Source organism: Triturus cristatus, chromosome 10 (assembly GCF_964204655.1).
Source record: "Triturus cristatus chromosome 10, aTriCri1.1, whole genome shotgun sequence".
In the NCBI taxonomy this organism is placed as follows: Eukaryota; Metazoa; Chordata; class Amphibia; order Caudata; family Salamandridae; genus Triturus; species Triturus cristatus.
Window position 1 is genome coordinate 947,938,674 of NC_140593.1, and position 20,460 is coordinate 947,959,133.

Genomic DNA, 20,460 nt, shown 5'->3' on the forward strand with positions numbered 1-20,460 from the left:
CACAAGGCCCTACTGATGTTGGTTGCATGAATATTACACCATATCGAGTCACACTAAAGGCAGGAGTGGTGCTACCACGAATGCGACAATACAAGTTACCACCAGATGCTGTAGTGGCTTTACTACAAATCATTGACGAGCTCATTGCCCAAGGAGTAGTTGTGGAAACAGACTCCAATATATGTAATTCACCGATAATACCGATTCTTAAACGAACAGATCCTACAGCGCCGCCAGTATATCGATTGGTTATTGATCTGCGCGAATTAAACAAATGCATTGTGCCACAATTCCCTGTGGTCCCAGATATCTCGTCATTACTGACAGCCATTGATTCCGAAGCGACATTCTTTACTGTAATTGATCTCAAAAACGCCTTTTTCAGCGTCCCAATAGATCAGGAAAGCCAATATTTGTTCGGATTTAGTTTAAATGGGCGTAGCTTTAAATTCACACGCGCACCTCAAGGATTTACAGAAAGCCCCAGCATCTATAGCCAAGCACTGAAACGAGAACTTGACAGTATCCACATGCCAGTCAACACTGCTTTGCTTCAATATGTCGATGATCTGCTGATTACCGCAAGAAGCGAACCTGAATGTGAGAAAGCATCACTGACAGTTTTACAATTTCTGGCCGAAAAAGGGCACAAGGTGTCCCCTTCTAAGCTGCAATTCTGTGTCCAGCAAGTTGTTTATCTTGGACACTCGCTGGACAAGGAGGGAAGGCAGCTTACACCCGACCGTATTCAGTTAATAGCTAACATGCCAATACCCAAGACACAAAAGGAGGTACGGGCTTTCATAGGCCTCACTTCATATTGTAGGCAGTGGATCCCTCAGTATGCATTTCTAGCAAAACCACTCATTCAATTGACAACACAGGAGGCAGCCACATCGACTGTTCTCCCTTGGACTCAGGAACACACACAAGCTTTTGAAAGCCTAAAGAAAGCTTTATGTCAAGCACCCGTTTTAGCAACGCCATGTTACAAAAAACAGTTTACACTCTTTGTTACAGAACGCGAAGGTACTGCTTTGTCAGTACTCACACAGGATCAAGCAGGAGCACACAAACCATGTGCCTATTTCTCTAGTACATTAGATCCCGTAGCTCAGGCTCTGCCTGCGTGCCTGAAATCAGTAGCAGCGACAGCTTTAGCAATCAGACAAAGCGATGCCATAGTGTTAGGACATCCATTGACAGTTCAAGTACCCCACGCAGTAGAGGTTCTTGTAAATAGAACGCAAACACAACACTTGACTATAGCGCGACTTACAGGATATGAACTTACATTGTTTCAGCCACATATAGAAATAAGACGCTGTAACACATTGAATCCGGCCACACTTTTGCCAGTAACCGGAACAGACCCATTAGCCCATGACTGTATTGAAGTTATTACTGTAACGACAAAACCCAGACAAGACTTGACCGATGTTCCATTGTCAGATCCAGACTTGACATTTTATGTCGATGGTTCATGCATGAGAACAAGTACAGGAGAGTTAGTAGCCGCTTATGCAGTCACAACAGATACTGAAGTCATTGAAACTAATCGTATAAATACTTTGTCAGCTCAAGCCGCAGAGCTCATCGCTCTGACGCAAGCCTGTATTCAAGCCACGAATAAAAAAGTCAACATATACACTGATTCACGTTATGCATTCGGAGTTGTACATGACTTCGGCGTGCTGTGGCGAGAGAGAGGTTATTTAACTTCCCACGGTGCCCACATTCAGCACGGACCCCTCATTCACGCATTATTAAATGCAATACATCTACCCACTGAAATATCAATTATGAAATGTAAGGCCCATACGAAGGTTACTGATATCATTTCCCAAGGCAATGATCTAGCCGACAGAACAGCTAAACTGACTGCTCAAGCTCAGACCCCCGACATGACAAAGACAATAGTCCCGACACCGACACATTGTATGACCGTTAAAGATCCTACTCTTGACGTAATTGACATACAGACACATGCTACACCAGACGAAATAAAGAAATGGACCGAGTTAGGAGGGATCCAAACGGACCAAGGATGGATGATGAAGGAAAGGTCTGTATGGTTCCTTCCTGATTCAATGGTCCAAGTCGTAATTAACACTATACATAGTCCGGCACATCTAGGAGAAAAAGCTATGCTAGACAGCATTCAACACATTTGGTTCAATAAACATTTACGAGCAGCAGCAAAACAAAAGGTCCGTACCTGTATGATCTGTTGCCAGTTCAACCCAGGAAAAAGTGTTCCCGTAGACCAGGGTGGATTTCATCCTCCTGATCACCCTTTTGAAGTCTTACAGATGGATTATATCCAGATGGAACGATGTCGAGGATTCAAATATGTTCTCGTAGTTGTCTGCGCTCTGTCCCGTTGGACAGAGGCGTACCCGGTTTCAGATTACACTGCCCCGACTACTGCCAAACAGTTGGTTCGAGAATTCTTCCCACGATACGGTTTACCACGTGTTGTCTACTCAGATAACGGCCAGCCGTTCTCATCCGAATTAATGAAACACGTTTCACTTCTGCTAGGATATCAGTGGAAATTCCACTGTGTCCGACATCCCGAGGCAGCAGGTCTCGTAGAAAGACATAATCAGACACTGAAAATCAGACTGTCCAAAATATGCAGAGAGAAAGGGGTCGACTGGATAGTAGCATTACCAGTTGCACTTTTTTACATGAGAATGGTAGCACACTCTAGAACAGGGCTATCCCCGTATGAGGTGATCTTCGGTAGACCACCGAATATGTGGGGGACGCCTATACCACGCAAAATAACTGATATTGACTGTAATATGCTGACAGATTACTTGGCTTCCTTGATGTCTGCACTACAATCTTCTCGTTCACAGGTAGCTGCAGCCTTTCCCGACAACACTGAGGTGAAACCCCATGACGTGGTTCCGGGGGATCTTGTCTTTGTGAGAAATTTCGACCGAAAGACTCAACTGGAGCCCAGGTGGAAAGCACCCAAGTTGGTCCTGTTGACCACAAGAACAGCCGTGAAGATCGAGGGCCGCAAGGGCTGGATTCATTCAAGCCACATCAAGAAATTTCATGGACTATCTTCGGATATAGACATTGTGCCCTGCACTCCCTCACAGACTGATACAAAGCTTCCTTTTGTTGAACCGAACAAATCTGAAAATTACAAACTAAAGCTTAGGCCCACCAAGTCGAGCAATTTGATTGTTTAAGTCCTCTCCAAGGTGAAGCGGTTGAATTGTCTCTGACATGTATCCCTTGGACCTGAGTAGAGAAAATACCCGAAAAATGTTGAAACGACAGGCGTATTGTAAATCACTGCGTAGCCACTGCATAGTGACATTATTAATTTTGTTTTTATTGAGTCTTTTAATAATTATTACAAGTATGTTGTTGCACATATATTACCCTATTTCTAGACATGTTTATAATGTTGCTGCTGAACATTCTTTTAGTGACTTACCTCCGCATGAATTGTCTTATAGACTTGCGCTGCGCAATAACACTTTCATTAGTATGTTACATCATTCCCATCAGACTAGTAACGCCACCAATTGTTGGGTGTGTGGCCGACTCCCTCCCTACCAGAATTATGAAGGAGTCCTGCCTTTCTTTCCACATCCATTTACACATAATGGCTCCTGTGGAGCATGGTTTAGTTTAATTAATTCCATAGACTCAGACACAGCAGTTTACCAAGACCATTGGATATGGGGAAACCTGAACCTAGTTTTATTCAAAGTCTGTTACCCTGACAAGGAGGGTCGCCCCAAAAGAACAGGAACTGATCTAGAAAATGAAGTATATGGATTAGGTAATTTTACACCTAATCTCATGATTCTAAATGTCGTATCCGAAGTTGAGCTAGTCTTACCCACCATGTCAGTATTCCCAGCAAAAGGTGAATTATGTGTAAGAAAGGTTGGTTCCATACATATGGGCCACAGTCAATGCACTACTACCGTAGAATTCAGTGACCAAGGCAAATCTTCATTCAGAGCTTCTCGCCACTCCTACTTTATATGTGGTCAGACTGCATATATGCGTCTACCCCTAGATTGGGATGGTACCTGCTACATTGCATTCCTTTTGCCACCTGTTTTCCTAGCTCCTCCTGATTATTACAGAAATATTCATTTAGTACACAACAGAAAACGGAGAGATCTCCCCATTGTCGATTACACTGAGACGGCATGGGACAAGTATGTAGATTTTAATAAAGGCATCTTTCCCTATATAGGTACTGTTACTAATAGTAAGCTGATACGTAGATTAACTAGAACCCTTGAAGCAGTAGTGAATGAGACTATTTCCGCCTTAAGCAATTTAACGGAAGAGCAGTCTGCTATGCGGATTGTTGTGCTTCAAAATCGTCTTGTCCTTGACGTCATCCTGGCTGATAGGGGCGGAGCTTGTAGGGTCATCGGATCAAGCTGTTGCGTATTCATACCAGAAAATTCGCCATCTGTATATAAAGCCATCACTCGCCTTCATAAGATTGTAAGCCAGATACACCAGAACCCAGGCACTTGGACTTGGTCCAGTTGGTTTTGGAATGCGGTATCAGCCTGGGGATGGAGAGTTCTATCCTTCCTAGGTATTGGCCTTCTCATACTATTCAGTTGCTGTCTATGTCTACAATGTGGACCAGCGATTTGTGGTCTGTGTGCCACATCGTGTATCCCACATCAAGATTTTCATTCAAGATCCCGGAAGAAGAAAGAAGAACAAATGATGCTATATGAACAGATCAATGGATTGATGAAGATTGATATCTCTTGAAGGGCAAGTAGGGGACAAGGAGGGAATGTGGAAATATGGATTTTCCTGGTCAGTTATGTCCCCTATCTTGGACCCCAACGGTTCTATGTGCATGTCGCAAGTACATGTATGTTCCCTCCAGTTCCAGTATTGATGACGCAAACACATGCGTGTCCACCGTCAACATGTCCTCTGCCAGATCCGCCATGAATAGGCCGGATATTCCACTCTTAAATATGAAAGGCCACCGGCTTTATATGGTTCACTTATGCCACTTTTCAGTCCAGGCAAGTAGGCCCTGATTCTGTCATCAAACTCTTCTTGCCTTCTGCCTCTAAAAGCTCCAGCCCGAGCCTGCATCTGTGACCATGAACTTTGTCTCATTCTCTGCGCTGCTCACGAAGCCTGACATCAGCTTACTCTCTGCCAAGAACTGTATTTCACCTTCGAATTATCTGCTTCCCCCTCAGCCGATGCATTCCTGCCTAGTAGTTTAAGTAAACATTCTTCCAGTTACCAAGCAAAAAGACCCATCTTCTCTGTCCTCATGCAAGTAATTCATAGCCTTGTTACCATGGAATATTCCTACCCCCTCGCATTCAGTGTAGACACTTAGACGCTTGTACACGCACAGTCAGTATAGAATAGATTCTGTCCGAGAGTCCTCCTTTTTGGATAACATAGTTCTTTAAACATAGGATGTTAGATATGATTTGGGATTAGGTTGACTTGACCTCCCAGACTTCTCGTCTCCACATATAGAGCTAAATGTCAAGTCCCCGTCATCCCCTAGTTACACGTCAATTACACGTCATACTGCTGCGCGCGCATCCATGCCAAGTATTATCTTATAGATCCTCCTATACATGACATCACAACCAATCATGTTCCTTTTTACTCATTATTACACCCATTTTCGGTTACGCAAACCAAACGTCAATGTCCTTATCAATTGTTACGCCTACTGTATTCACTTCATTATAATGTATGTATTATAAAAGTTACTGCTTGTCAATAAAGTATGTACTTCACTTCCTGAACCCCCGTGGTGATGGAACTTGAGGCATCCGATTATAATCGCTTATTGGAATAAAGCCCATTCCGAAACTCTAATATCACGGATTCTGCCTCTCATTTTACTGAGCTATTTTATAATGTTTCTGTACCAAATTCAGTCCCGGTAAAGGAGAAATATTTACCACAATTTCGCAAATGGTTCAAAGGGAAGGGCAAAAACTAGGGGTGATAGCGGCCATCCCTGCTGTGTTACCCTGTGTCTGAGAGGGCTCTGACACTGCTTTCCCCATCTGAACCCGCACAGATAAGGCTGCGTATCACAGTCTCTTGTAACCTATGTACCAGGTTCCCAGGTACATCTTGACCAACAAAGCGAATAGGTATTCCCAACCCACTAAATCAAAAGCCTACCTAAAGTCCACCAGCAACAGCACCTGGTTGCCACGCAATCTGTCTGCCAGAGCCACGGAATTTTAGACTCTCTGAATATTGTGCCTGGTGGCTAGTTGGGGCACAACACCTGATTGATTGGTATTCAGATGGAAAAGTCCTCTGCATGGTAAAAGACGTCTATCCCTTTCCTGAGTGCCCAACTCTACTTTTAAATAGGTCCCTAATGCTGCTTTTTGTTTCATATGGAAACACAGATCATGCATGTGTGCCATAACATAGTCTCACAAACTGCGGACTTGTTGGACCGGGAAAGGAGCCCAAAGTGCAACCCTCATAGTGGTGCAACTCTTCCGCCTTCACCAGCAGTTAAGCAGTATGAGCGCACTGGTGGAAGCATACTGTGTAGTGATCAGCTGAAATGAACAGGTCCTTTCTACCCTGTTTCGCTAGAGTGAGGCCTACAGGCTCACTCACCTTTTGAAAATGCCCATGTTGTGTGCTTAACTCACCCTTGGCCTTCATCAGGTAGAAGTGGAGCACTGAGCAGCAGACAAGTTGTAACACTTCGCTGGATGTATTTGTGCCCGGAAAGGGTACCGTACAGCGATAGAGCAGTACATGTGGGATTAGTGAATGTGTGGAGTGTATGTATGCCCTCAGGGAATAGATTACATGAGAGATGTAGTGCTGTGCAGCGCACGCATGTGCAATTGAAGCATATGCTGGGCCTATGTGTGCTTGGGAGATGTAATATACATGAAGGGTGAAGCACTGTGCAGCGTACACATGGTGAGGGCGTGTGCTGACAGTGTGTGTGTTTACAAATAGAACTCCCCGATACAATACAGAAAGGCTACAGTACTGAACAGTGCACACAGATTGAATGTGTGTTCTGAATGTATGTGTGTCTGTCGTGGCACAATGTATGGAGGTAACAGTGCTGGACAGTATGGGTGCTGTAAAAGTACACTGAGTGCCAAAATGCCTGCAATGAGACATTGCATGGAAGACTATGGTTTCCATTTTGATAAGTCCAGGCCTGCCTGGTGAAGACATGACTAGAGGAATTGCCCACAACAGATTTGTGTAGTGGTGCATTTCTATGACCTGGGTGGGACACACACTGGAGGAAAGGAGGAATAGACTCCCCTTTACACTTCAAAAGGGTGCTCTGTGGTTCCGTGACAGATTATTGGGAAGGGGCATAGGATTGCCTTAACCTGAGCTGCCTGGCAATAGCGATGTGGAAAGCCCCAGGTCCACATCGCCTCATTTTGGTCACCCTGTACGCTGGAGGTGGCCACCGTTGAACTATTTGTTGCCAAGAACATCAAGACTTGTTATTGACTTAATGTGTGACCCAGCATGCCAGCAGGGGCTGCTGTCGTCAGGGTGAGCATAAGAGAGAAGTCTGAGTTTCAGTAGAGATTATATCTGCAAACCTGTATGCCAAAAGGGGCTGCCTGTACTCACATTTACAGAAGTTTGGATCAATTCCGATGAGACAATTCTGCACACCAAGAACTGCAGCTGACTGATTCCCTGAGGATCGTGAAGGGCTCTGCCTAAGATACAGCACCTTTGCTCTGCTTTAGTCAGGAATTGGAGGGTCGAAACCGCACCGTAAGGAGAAGAGTTCTCGTGTAGTTTCCATAAAGCTATATAGGATCTGCACCTTTAGACAACATAAACATCATGTTCAGACTGATTCCAGGCACCCCCAAAGGATATGTTGGTCTGTTAGACCAGCTAGCTCACAGTGCACCTATGAGCCCCTCTTACCAAGGAGCGAATAGCCTCTGGCAACTATCGAACATAACAAGCTTGATCCCTCAGGGATCGTGGAAACAGTACAGTACTTTTCGCTCAGTCACTCACGCTTACTTTGTCTCAGGGAGATATACAGAATAAACAGTGGGGACGTTTCCAATAAGCATTTATTGAACCAGCATCATTCTGGTATAAAATACGTGTGCTGCAAAAGCCATGAGACAGAAACACCTATATAGGGCTGTATTCACCAGCAGAGTAAAGAAAAGGTAGAATTCTACCATAGTGCTAAAACAATAAATATATGCAGGCATAAAGATGACAGTAATAATGTGCACTCCTACGAGGAAAAGCCTACCTATTGTAACTAAGTGTGCATGTATGTATGTGTATAGCCAAGAATTCCCTAAGGAGAGCCAACCTCATTACCTGATGTGGGAGAGCGAAGGACCCGTCTTGGTCCCGAGATGGGCACCCCGCAAGGGATGTCAGACCACTGTGTGCTGGAGTGTCTGCGTGCAGGGACCTCAGCGCCTAGCGTCAGTGTGTCAACATGGAAGTCTTTTCTCCTCTGGTTTGCCCAGCGAAGATGTGGTGCTTATATACCAAAAAAAGTACCGTGTGGGTTTCTACCTTGATGTGTACTATGATTATGTTGGCCAAGGATGACGATAGTGATGACCCTTATGCATAGTTATTATGCAGAAGATGGTAGTCCTGCTGTGATACTGAGAATCCTCATGCATAATAAATTAGGCTAGATTTTGGAGCAAACCACACAACATTTATTCAGCACCGAACTAGGTAAAAGGTCAGCGCCAAACCTGTTATGTAGAACAATGGTAGGACTAATGTAGGTAAAGGGTCGTGAAATTACCTAGTCCTATATTGGGGTACATTGGGGTTCATAACAGAGTGACTTATCTCATCTTTGAGGAGTGGGAGCAGCTCCGATCTCTGAGACAAGCTGACAATGTGGCTTCAGGGAAAGAGCCTGTGCCTGCCAGGTGCTGCTGCATTTACCACGGGCAGCCCAACTTCGCTGAACGAGATCTGGACTGGTGAGTGCCTGTGGAGAAACATTTCTCAACCTGCCGAGCAGGTTAAACTAGAATTGAGCTTGTGGGGCCCCCGGGCACTCGATGCCAATGGTGCATTTGCACCCTGGACACTTTTGACTAGTTCTTGAAGAGTCAAAGGGGAACTCTTGAGTACAGCCTATTAGTGAGCATTCCCTGGTTGCAACCACAAGTGATTGAGGAATAACACTGACCAGGAAAAGGGTGGGACAGGGATTTGCCTGACAAATACTAGAGCTCCAACCTCAAAGGGATCGCGTTACTGCTTCTGAATGTTGTGATTCGTTGGAATGTGTTGAGTTAGAAATAAAATACTTTGTTTTCTTATAAAAGTAAGTATTGCAGTGAACATTGATTTCTGTATTCATACTGTGTGCACTTTGAGTTATGAGTCATGTTCACTTACCTGCATCTAAACTCCTCCCCCCAGAGGAAGATTTTGACTGTTTATCCACAGCTACCAGTGTGAGTCAACTGCAGAAGGGGTACTTGGGCCAGTTGCTCAGGATCCATAGTAGGTCAGGCCCTGGGACATCAGAAGTAAAAGACCTCAACCACCACAGTTTGCCACAGCAACTCCTGCATGCTCCATGGCCCTCTGAACAGTTTTTTAGTTGCTTAATTTCAGCAATTGGTTTGCCAAAGCTTTAGCCCAGATTTTAATCTTAGTATTAAGGAGAGAGCTAGGCTGGTAGGAATCACATCGGGAGAAGGGATGGTTTGGCTTTGGTAAAACAACAATATCTGCCAGCCGCAATTCTGGCAGGTGTAATACCACTAAGCAAACACAAAGAGATGATGGACAGAGCACTGAAACTTTTCAGACACTCACCCCCAGTCACAGATCAGGGTTGAATCCAGCAACGTTCTTTAGCTCACTTCGCCACCCCAGTTCAGGCCCAGCAACATGCAAATCAGTCTTGACCCTGTCCCTCATGGGAACAGTCCAGCCCGAACTGCAAAGCCAGGTCTTCCTTGGACCAGAAACTAGCCTCCTGGGACTGATTTCGGGGTAACACCCCTCATCAGCCAGGCTAGCTTGAATCCAGTGATAAAGTGAGCAAAGGACCCATGTCTGGGCATATCCTGCCAACTTAGGGTGAACAAAGCAAACACAAAGAGATGATGGACGGAGCACTGAAATATTTCAGGTACTCACCCCCAGTCACAGATCTGATTTCAATCCATCATCGTTCTTTAGCTCACTTCGCTACCCCAGTTCAGACTCAGCCATATGCAAATCAGTCTTGACCCTGTCCCTCATGGGAACAGTTCATCCCAAACTGCCAAGCCAGGACCACTGGATTCAAACTAGCCTGACTGATGAGGGGTGTTACCCTGAAACCGGTCCCAGGATGCTTGTCTCCGGTCCAGGGAAGACCATCATCTCATTGTGTTTGAGGTGTAATTCCACTATCAAGGCTTCCTGAAACACAGTAATAAAAGGGGCTTGAGTCGCAACCATGAGGATGGGAGTTTTCCAGGATTGAACCTGAGCCAGAGCCTACCCCAATTCCTCCACTGTGGCTTTGGCCTCCAAAGAGACTATCTCTCTAGTGCTCAGTCTGCAGGTAGGAAGGTCTGCCATGAAGGAGCTCGAGTCGGCCATTTCAGGAGTACTGGAGTGGGCATACAAGGTGACATAATATGTTGCAAATCCGCGTGGTATGGGGAGATCCCCACAAATTTCATTTCTACCCTCTCGAGCTCCGGGTAAACATACCATGGAAAACTTGTGTGAAACCCATGAGTGCCAGGAAGGGACATCTATTGCCTACTAGGTGAGTCTCTTGAAGATCGAGGATGTCAGGTCCCAACCAACAAGCAGTCGTTAGCATTTCTCCCTGTTTTACTTTATCTAACAAGCCATTGACATTCCAAGCGACTAACTGTAGCTGGTCTTCAAGCCCTGAGGTACTGTGAGCAACCCTTCAAAAGAAGAAGTGAACCTAAACACGGATGCCCATGTGCACGGATGTCCTGGATCATAACATAGAGAATTAGCCAACACATGTAAAATCGTCCTTCTACATACTGCAAGCACACCCCCACCCTCCACTCTAAATACAAGAAGTACCTATTGTGGTATAAGCTGGGGCCCAACGCAAACTGGGCAAATGCACTGTCTAAACCTCCCATTATAGTGAACCACCCCAAACCCCTCCATAACTCGGCCCACAAACTAGAGAGATGGACTGCGAGCAGGCTCTACTAGTTAAATCCCCCCCACCTGCCTAAATGAAAAAAGAATGAGTAACATGTTGCAGGCATCTGGAAGTGAACCCCCAGAAAGTCGTAAATCCATGGACTAGCGAGTTCATTGTGTGCTAGGTCTTCCCCCTCAATGTTGTTGGCTCAATTGCTGGACTATCTCCCACTGTCTCTGCATACTAGCTCCTCTGCCTGTTTCTCTGGCTCCTTATTGGTTGTTGCCACCAGGTGCTCAGGCTACCTCCTCAGTTGTGAACCTTAGAAAGGGGGATCACTTTCCCCACCCAACCTCAACCCAGTCTGACTCACTCTTTGGATTGTCAAAGAAAAGTGTTTTATCCCAAAGAAGACTTTGGGGCAGATTGGGAAGAGCAATATGTACTTGGCTCTCATCTTCTGCTTTACTTCAAACAAAGAACGGAGTTGTTGTACTTTCAGCTTATAATCAGAGAACACCATTACTTGGGAGGAGCCATATGTCATGGTGTCGAGTTATTGGGAGGCTTGGAGGACCGTGTCCATATCTGCAAAGTTGAACATATTGGCAATGAATGGTCGCCCTTGGACCCCAGATGGCAGCCTAAGGGCTAAGGATCAGGTGGCTCTTTCCACTAAGAAGCATGCAGAAATGTCATCTGTGGAACCCAGGATTTCAGCCAGTTCGTGTTGGATGGAACCCTCTGAGAATATTTCACCAGGAATGCCCCTCAGCATCTTCTACGTGGGCCTCAATTTGCAGGACAGTCCTCTGGAGGGTTGCAATCTTGGATTGTAAAGTGTGCAGAGAGTCCTCAGCCTCTGAGATCCTAAGATCCTGACCTTGGTCTCCATGACCCTATCCGTGTTTTCTGCAAGTTTTGGTCAAGCATGGATAAAAACAATACTAACTTCTACAATTTTTCTTCCAAAGAGGATCAAGAATCTTGGATGCCCTGTAAAATTGACGATGTATTGTCTGCGGCAGGGTCCAGTGGGCGTGTTGGTGACTGGGAGGTATGGGGGTGGTGTCCCATACAGAGCCGAAGTTGGTGTCATGAATTTATCAATCTTCCTTGGTGGGGGTGGGGCCTGATGCTTGTCTTTCCCCATGGTAAGTACCAACCTGGGGTCAGAAGAAACTCAGTAGGGAATCAGAAGATCTCACAACTACCTAGACTGGCGTGAAGTGTCACTGAGTGTATCAAGAAGTGTAGACGAAATTTGCCTCCAAGTGCGCGGGGGGACCACAAGACCTCTTGTCACTGGCCCCGCAAATGTGTCCCTGTAGGATTCCCATGACAGGTCACCAGTCATCACTATGATGATATAGAAAAGTCCCCATGGGAATCTGGGCATTAATCACCAAAATGAAAGCCATTCCCTGTGGGTAATCCAAGAGACTGTGGTTGTAATTTCCCAACTTGGGAACGTGTTTTGCAGGGTGCGCCGGAAGGGCTATCCTCAACTATGGGTAGGCTAGTCATTGCTGAGATGATGCCAAATGAAGTCCACCCTCACTCCCCACGGCTCAACAAGGCCACAGAGCCAGCAGGCCCCATGACATGCGGGAGAAAAGCTACACAACAGCATTACATAAGCAGTGTCCGAAGGCTCTCGCCCAACCCCACAACCACTGTACTCCCAAGGTCGGGCACGCAGTTTGTTCCCACCATAGAGCAGTATATGTGCCTCGTACAGCTTCCAGGCCACACACACGGCTGCGGTCAGGGACGTGGGCTCCTAGATCAAGTTGGTTCACACAGCTAGCTTGCCAGGGCCTTTGACATAATCTTTTGTTCTCACCCCGGCAGCCTGACTCGGCTGTCGAAGCTCCCCGACTCAGGCAATCGGGACACCACTCGTCTCTATCTCTCAAGGAAGCCCCCACAGGGCATTGCATCCCAGACCAGGTCAACTGGCATTACACTGCCCCTCACCGGGAGCTCAGCAGCAGTCGTCCGCCCACGCCAGTTCCCAAAGAGGGAGCTCATGCCCCACTCCTCAGAGGTAAGAAAGCCAGAAGGGCTCAGTATGCCGGGCGTGCCTCCGGGCATTCTCCAGTGCTTGAGTGCAGTCAGTTGGGCCCAGGCGAGAGGCCACCCCTAGCTACTCATCTCCTCCACAATGTGGGCCACCGACTAGATTGTGTCTTTTTTCTAGAATGACTGCACAGATGGCGAGTTCATCCCCTCTAGTGGCTGCGCTGTGGCTATCTTGGTACTCACTTTGAAAAGGCCTGTCTGCGGATGGTGCCGAACAACAATGCGATGTGCGGAGGAGCTCAGCCCAATGTACTCGCCATTTTAAGTGGCTAAGCCACGTCCCCCTGGTTCTCCTACTTGACCAAATTTTTGATCTCTCCTTATACCTGTGTCCCTTGTTTGCATTATATAAATACTTTTAAATAGCCTCAGTACAGGAAATGAGCACCAAGGCCAATTTCCAAGAAAAGCCCCAAAACAGGATTCATTTGTACATCATTATGGTGTAATCATAACTTTGTATCTAAAGACAGGATAGTTGACAGGTGAAGACCACCTGGACCACCATTGTCTCTGATTTATTAAACACTTTAGGCAATTTAGCTGGCAAGATGACTCGGTGAGTTGAACACTCGCAAATTGTAAATGTGACGATCTAAATGTCACAAGTTGCAATACCAGCCAGACAAACTCAGCTGTTCATCCTTCAGAGGCAGTATATTGAGCACCACTAATTGAATAATTGCAACATCTGTTATTGATAATGCTTTGATGGAAAAAAAATGCTTTATGCAAAGCGCAAACCTACAAAATTATAATTTCTACTTAACCTAAAATTCTGTTTATTAATTTTACATGATGGTCACAATAGGCTATGGGGAAATAGGAAACTTTCAACACATCCGTTAGTGGTGAAAAATAGATTGCTGATATCACAACGGTATATTGTTCTTTTTTATGGGCTCCCTGTTATCTCAATTTGTTAAAGTAAGATCTGTAAGGCAGCCGCCTCATGCTTAGGGGCGCTCCCTTCCATTCATTGCCTATTCACTGTAAGCCCTGAAGAGCGCATCTCTTATTAGCTGCTATAAGGTAATTTTGTTTGTAAAGGCTTGTTGGCCTGGACCATCCATACTTCAACTCCTTTATCCACTTTACCATAATAATACTTTACTTTCACCTCCTGACAGGCGTCCCTCTACAGCTCTTGCTCACACCGCAAGAAATATCCTGCCAGGCAGTGGAGGTGCGTCCATTGGGGGCGTTGGGGCGTAGCCCCCCGCCCGTAGCTCCCTCGGCGTTTCTAAACTTAAGTAAACTGTATCAGTTTACTTAAATTCAAAGACGCCTAGGGAGAACCAACTGACAATCATGTCAGTCAGCATGACGTCGGACCGCCCACCCCCTTCAGAGTCTGAAGGAGGTGGGCGGTCCGCCGTCATGTTGACTGACATGATTGTCAGACCAGGGGCAACAGGCAGCAGCACAAGTGCGCATGAGTGGGGAAGGTGAGCGAATTTTCACCCGTGCCCAGTCATGCGCACTTGTGTTTGCACTGGCTTGCGCATGCCCATTAGGAGCCCATCGGTCTCCTAATGGGCAGGCGGCGGGCGTAGCGTAAGCTGTGCCCTCAGCCAATCCTGGCGCTGCTGGCAGCGCCAGGATTGGCTGAGAGGGGTTGGCAGGCCCCTCCAGTGCCGTTCGTGAAGGCGGCAAGGCGCCCAGGGGAACAGAGGTCTGTGAGGTGGCGTGGACCGGCTGTGAGGTAAGTTTTTAGTGTAATATTTCTTGTCTCTTGTTTCTGGAGACTTTTTTGTTCGTGGGGTTCTCTCTTGATTGTTTTTGTTCTGGAGTTTGATCGTGTTATCTGTGCCGTTTTATGTCATTGTGCTTGCTAATGTTTGTTGAGTTTTTTTATGAAGCCTTTTTTAAAATTAATATTTAATTTCCAACCGGGTGCTTGGACTGGCAGCCTTTTCTCTCTCAATTGGCCCGCAGAATAAGATACTAGATAGATGTGTCATCGTCCTTCTTTAGTCGAGCCAGTTACCAACGGAAGAGGGAGACATGCTGTCTGGGAAGTGCCGAATAACCGCAGCCATTAACAGCACTGGGTTGCGCTTACAGTGACACCTGGCTAGACCTCGAAGTGTGGCTGAAACATGAATATGATTAAAGTACTGGTTTACGGAAAAGCCTGTAACCAGACTTCGGAATTTTGTTGACATGACCGGCTCTGATTAGGGAAGTGGCGGATTGGCGGGGGGGGTGGTGCAAATACTGCTGAGCACAATTGGAATTGTCAAAAATGAATACCGCGCTAGTCGAGAAAGATCAAAATACCGCTCTAATAGGACACATCCTGGGGAGGGCCGAGAGTACTGCTGAGAAAACGCGGCTCCGTGAGGCAGAGGGTCGTGTACTGTTACACCTGCTGATCAGGCCTGGGAGTATTGCAGCAGCGGCTATTTATGAAAAGCCGATATTACAGCAGGTCTGAACAGGCGGGCACGTAGGAGCAGCCCAGTGAGGCAGGAGTATGCAGTGCAAAGGAGGCAGTGAGCAGTAAATATTCAATAACCTTAGGCCCCTAGACAAGAGGTAGGGAAGCCATCAAATTAAGAGCCGTGCCAAGGGTAAGGGTTGGCTGTAAGAGTCAAAACACAAGCCAAGTCATCAATGTATTTGGCCTGTAAATTATGCAACAAAGACCGTATGCAATATGAGACAGGCACTTAAAATGTGTTTCTTTAAAACATTGAAATTGTTCACTTTAGTGACAATTGGAAGTGATAGCTTCTAAAGATGAACTTAGAGACATTCATGAGATATCCTGGCCTTGATGATGAAGCTATTAGTGACCCTAGAAAGAGGTCAGTTGTCCTGTGGCCCCTGCATGCACCCTATGTTGTTGTTATAGATGGAACAACATTATAATACATTGCATGCATGCATCCACCACCAATCCACCCATCCACAACTGGGAAATTACTGATTTCTGAGCAATGAATGCATAAAACATTAAAGTATTCCATGTCAGTGATATAGTTTTTGTTTATGTTTCACATGTTTTACTTAATCTTGCATTCCTTAAGAGTGCCCACTATTTCCAGGCTGCTGTATTTCTGTATTTTGTTGTGTAGCATATTTCTTGTACAGTGCATACTTTGAACTGAGTTGCATTCAGGCATTTTTAATAGGCCACCATTGAGAGCTTTAGAGCAAAGGCTGAAGGCTGTGTCAATTTCTCACAGTGCCTGTCAGTGGGTCAAAAAGGTGTTCAGAAAACTTAGCCATCCAACCCCTTGCCTCTCTGCTGAACAATCAAAGCAAAGGTCACTTATTTAAGTTGCGATTGTGATTCTGTGCAACTGTGTGTGAAGGTGGTACACAGTTGCCAAAATATTGAGAAGGCAATTGTAAAGGAAAATACAGTGCCTACAAGTGAGTCAGTGTGTTGTGTTTTTGGGGGTTGATTAATGTTGGACTTTGAAATTTTGTGCTGTTTTTGGGGATCGAAAAGTGAAGTTCTCTGATTATACTGAACAAGCGGCTGGCTACCTACGCCAAATCTCTACTATTGATTTCATAACACTTTCGCAAGTGCTTTATCAACCTTCCTGCTTTCTCAAATTTGCTTGAAAATGCTCCATTTATCCACTCTTTTTATTTTTTTAAACCCCGGTAGGTTTTTCGGGCTCGCTCGCCTCAGTGCAGTACCACGATAACTTTCCGCTCACCACTTTCAAATGTCACCAGCCGCCACTGCTGCCAGGACCTCTCCAGCCTACCACAATATCTCTCAGATTCTTCAGGCTGTGGGTAGTAAGCCCCATAAATAACAGTAAAGTGCTCCTGCTTACTAGGGGCCCACTTGAAAAAGTCTGGGGGCTACACTACAAATACGGCGTATTTTCCTTCATTGAGCCTGACGCACCTTTAAAAATTGCACCCAGAGCAATGAGGAAAAATGCCCCGCATTATGGGGAATTTGCTACCCCCAGAACAGTGGCGAACTTGTGCTGCCCTGGAGGCAACGCATTCACATGAAATACGGAACGGCTGCCTTTAAGCCGCTCCATGTTTTATTGTGCATGCGATAACTTACCTGCAGTTTAAATGGGGACTAGAGATCCAATTACAGGCGGGTGCAGTCAATGACTGCTCCCGCCTGCAAGGGGATGTCTGGGGGTCCATAGGATCCCCTTTACCCCCTGCAGAGGGCTGCTCTCAGGGGGTGCACTGTCTGTGCGCCTCCTGAGTGCTTCTTTGTTTCTGTGTCCATGTTGGTAATACGGCGTGACTGCAGAGACAAAGGGATTCCCTAATTTGCATGGGGCATGCCCCCATGCAAATGGGGGAACGCCTCCTTGAAGATAGCTGGCGCTTTATGTGCACTTGTTATTACAGAAGGGGCCACACAAGTGTCTGCGCCCCTTCTGTAATCTGGGGGTGCGGAAATCGGGCTGAAACGCCCGTTGCCCTCTGGGGCACTTTATGTAATATGGCGCCTGGTAGCCACACACGGCCTGGCGTCTAGCAGTGGCTATACCATATAGTAGAAACCTTCTCCTCCTTAGGGTCTGAAATGGGATACCATATTAATGAATGCAGCATGATTGTATTACAGGTTTTGTATTGGGTATTTGGCCAACTAGAGGCATGGGTCGCACAAAAGCAATTGAACAAGTTATTGAAATGTCTCTAGGGCAGGGGTCTTCAAACTGGGGGGCATTAAGTGATGGGGAGGCCCAGGCTCTGGCCAAAAGAAGCCTTATGCTGATAACAGTGCTTTGTTTTCCACGTGGGTGGATAGCAGCAGTAAGCCATTCTGTAAGGGACAATCGTAACGTCTTTTGTCATTTATATCCTGACTTGGAGAAAGTGTCAAAAGGGAAGGGACTCCAAAAATTCGTCACACACCCCCAAAACCCACATTTCTAATAATCACACTGTGGATACTCCTACATGTTACTATGGCCTGCCTGACCAGAATAGTTTATTTGGCAATCATGTATGTGATTGCATTTTTAAAACGGTGCAGAAATTCCAATGTTTGAACAAGTGTAGACATATTTAAACATTGCCAGTTTAATAGAATAATTGTGAAACATTTTGAGGGGGGGGGGATTATTATTTTTTTTTCGGGGGGGGCGTGGCATTTAAAGGTTTGAAGATCATTACTCTCGGGTCTGGAGAACACCTTGATTCTCTTTCGTCAAACTCGTATTAAATCGAATTTTCTTACAACAGTTCTGTTTTTCTCTTCTATCTCCACCATGGGTTGATTTTTATAACTAATGTAGTAACTGCAGGGAATCTGCGGATCATGACATTTCATTTAATAAATAGGTCAATGGTAATGACAAAGACACCTACACTAAGAAGCCACTCATTTTGGAGTTTTAAGTGTGGCAAACCATGTTAAGTGTACACACAAAGCCGATACCAAGCATGTAACACGAATTTTCAATTGAGAGAAAAGTCATTTTACACATTAAGAAGTTAGGTTATGGCACTTCTATACCTAGAAAACACATACGCCCCTATAAGAGCAGATGTTTTTTAATTAAAGAGTGGGTCGTTTCATCTATTTTACTCTAAACACAGCTTGCGTTTCACTGAGGGAATATAAAAGTAAAATTGGTCACAGGGTAGAAATACATTTTGGGAACAATTGATTTTACCTATGTGTTCTTGCTACAGTGCATGATGGGAAGAGGTACCTTGCATATGACACTATAAATATCTGAAAGTCTCTTGAAGGTCAGAGGGGACATAACTTTGCATACAGTGCTTACCACTTATCTGCCGAACACATGAGAAAGGAAGACAGGATTTCGGTTGCAAGAGAATATTGATGGAGCAAGGTCTCGTAGAGAAGAGACTTGCTTGGAAGCAATCCACTCGTTTAACTGACTAACAAGTTATTAAAAAAGTTACGTGAAAACGCTAATATGCATTACATGAACACGCGGGCTAGTGAAGCTTGCATATGGATGTACTAACGTGAATAACATTGAAAAGGACTTATAGCGCTTTAAACGGGAAATCTGTTTTGCGCATGCGTCAACTACATCTACGTAGGATGACGAACTAATGCTTGGAGGGAAATTCTGGCGCATGAGCAGAATCTTTAAAAATGGAGTCTTGAAGGCACACTTGCATGGCAACTGCTTCGCTGAATTGAAACCAGCTATTTTATTAATGCTAATTCGGGGAAAAATATTAATAAATGGAATGGGATAGAGTAGAAGTGGGTGGTGTACAGTGCCAACACTCTATTTGAGAAATTATTATTTGTTTTTCTGACTTTATCATTAGTGCGTATTTGGGCCTCTCTCGCACATCTGAATTGAATGGAGTGACGTGAAGTCCACGCATGCCCACTGAAGTGAATCGTGGACAATGACAGAGTATTTGAACGGGAGCCAAGGTCAAGTAAAACGTCATGGGAACAGGATAGTGCAGAGTTCAACAATGAAGAGACGCATTCAAAGAAGAATTAAGTTGCAAATGTTGTCACACTTAGTGTATGGGAATAAAATGTATGAATAAAAGTAAGGGGATGGGTTTGCGAACAATGACTGAATTGATTTTTGTGACATGTAAGCATGGTGTGATGAAGATTCCCCCCTTGCCTGACCAATCAAATTTCGTATTTTAAGATATTGAAACTTTAGTGGGTGGAACATGGAGAAACGAAAGGTATAATTAAGATAGCTTTAGTTAGTTAGTCAGATGACAACGGAGTTGATAGAGCGTCATAAGATTCTGAAATTTGTAGGGGTGCATCATATTCACCGTTAGTCAGCACCCGCATATTAATCAATGTATGTTTAGAGGTGTCATAGAAATGTATTTGCTGTAATCGTTTAACTTAGAGGTGATTAGAAATGTAATAATGCTTTGTGAGGATCAACGTTGCAAGTTATCGTGAATGTATTCAATAAAACGAATAATCATTAGTTTTTGTACAATGCAATGTATTAGGCTAAACGTGTGTCATGTTAAAGTTCTACGTGTAGGTTGCTTATTTACGTACATAAAAATAATGAACTAATGCTTTGAGTGTGGTTTAATAGAGTGTTTAATGTGTAAAGGCCTGATCACACATATGTCAAAGAGAGGGCCTGTTCATTCCTTATGTTAGCTAATGCTGTAGGCCGAAAATGATTCCCTTGGTAAAGGCTTTGGGTTGCAGGGAAATGTAAAATCTTAAAGATGTGAAATGGTTTTTCTCGTTCCCATGTTTCTGTTGCAGGTGC